Raw genomic sequence first — 2,210 nt, 5'->3', positions numbered from 1 at the left:
GAATCAATCGTTGATTTTTTGATCAATTGGGGATCATGATGTACTACTAGGTGTCACTCATGATCATTCTGTAATTAATGGTTAATTACGGACGACCAACATAATCGGGAACCTATTGGGTCACACGCACTATAAGTTTTCTGAAGGACTTAAAACGAGTTTGAGAATTGATTATCATAACGAGAGAAATAAAATCTGATTGGACCGGACAAAGGACAAAATGATGGAACTCGTCTTATAAAGATGAAATGAACGAAACTGATTTCAGTTCAAATCAGAGGTTGTTTGGTTAGTGAACCAAATGATTCAATTTTGAACCAAATTGAACCAACTTGGTTTAGTTCATGATGGAAGAGGTTTTGGTAGAATGGATGCGATGAGAAGATTCATCTTGTGAAGATGAATTGAACAAAACTGAGTTTGGGTTAAATCAAAGTTTGTTTGGTTAGTGAACCAAGTGAACCAAAATAAATCCAGTTTGCTACATAAATTTTAATTTTCTACCATGCTTTGTACGCTATTTATTTCCTGCTTTGCATGCGTGTGTTGTGTAATAATTAGTTTTAATTATTTGTTTATTTTCGTTGTGCACGTTTACGAAACATGTAAACACGCGCATTGCACTGTGACGATCCCAACAGTGGTGACACAAGGGGAGAGCTTTGGTGGTTGACATTGGCATGAGAGAGAGGGGGTCGCGATGGCAAGAAGGAGAGGGGAGAAGAAAAGGAATAAAAACCTAACTCTTAGATTTTTTCCAATTCATTATTTCTCTCTTCCATCTAGATCTAGGCTAATGGTGATTGACATTAGGCCAAGTGGGAGTATGTTATACTTGAGAGGTGTTATAAGGAAATCGCCTTAGATAATGTGCTATTTATTAGGTAAATAAACTTACTATTTGAGTATACATTCTCTATATATTTGATTTGATCTTAAACTTAATTACTAATACCATAATACAATGTATAGTATTAGAGAAATTATGATTGGATCATAATTAGTGGGCATCTCTATATGTATAATTATATACATAGTGAAATATTCTCTAGTCAATGAATGATGAGGCTGAACATTATTGATTCTATAAGACTAACATATGTTAGATTCCTTGGTTTAACAAGCAGCCAATCCTAATAGGTTGGAAACATTGGGATGTTGAGAGTTGATATATGAATGTTGGTTAAAAGTAATTAGTTCATCGAAAGTTACCTACCATGAGACTTTATGTGGTTCTATAAATGTCTATAATGATCTCATTGCAGCTTGAGTTCAAGTTTCCTTCGACTCGAGGTTTAAGTCATCTTGATCATAGAGACTTATACTTTGACATTTTAAGCAAATGTCTCTATAGAGGTGTGGTACCATAATAATTAGGTATTAGTCAAAGTGTCTGGAGGTGATTGAGTAGCCAACAAAGGATTCACTACTATTTTTATTAGGAGACGTATACCCTATGACCATTTATTAGGATTGTTACTAGTAAGTCTTTGGCCAAAGCAGAAATATGTCAAGAGGATGATCCTCTTGGACACAAATGGATCATGTTTTTTGAAGATAAAGTGGACCTTATTTGGATTAATTATAAACCAAATTAATTTGGTTTTAACTAAAGGTGGCTTGGTTTTGAAACAACATAGGTTGGTCTTGGACCCAACCTAAGGATTATGATTCGAGTTGGATTAATCAATGCGGTTTTTGGTTCATAAACCAAACTTGAGAGATATAAATATATCTCTAAAGAAGAAATTAAACGGATCAAAAACCTAAGGGTTAGGTTTTCAAATCCCCACCTCTTCTCTTCTAGCCACCCAATCACCTCTCCTCCTCTTTGAGTCGCCACCCACACCCACAACATATAAGGAAAACAACGAACATAATTTAGAAGAACCACACAAAAAAAATGACTCCTGCTCCTACTGTGAGATAGGACAGTCTGGCAGAACTTTAAGCTTTAATCAACGTCCTTATCTGCTACCTGGGAAGAAAGAAAAGAAAACTCCAGGGTCTGAGTGGTGAGTATACAATACTCTGTAGATACTAGAATGGAAGTGTACAACAACATATATATATATATATATATATATATATATATCTAATGAAACAGTAGGATAACATACGGTACAATGAACAAGGTCAATATTCAATGAACAACTAACGGGTAACATATGTTGATGCAGTGTGTCCCGATTGTTGTTTTGATGTTGACA

This window comes from Curcuma longa, chromosome 7 (genome assembly GCF_044706935.1).
Source record: "Curcuma longa cultivar G26 ecotype Majalengka, Jawa Barat chromosome 7, ITB_CL_G26_1.1, whole genome shotgun sequence".
NCBI classification, from domain to species: Eukaryota; Viridiplantae; Streptophyta; class Magnoliopsida; order Zingiberales; family Zingiberaceae; genus Curcuma; species Curcuma longa.
The sequence above is the reverse complement of the archived record's forward strand: the minus strand, read 5'-3'. Positions refer to the sequence as shown.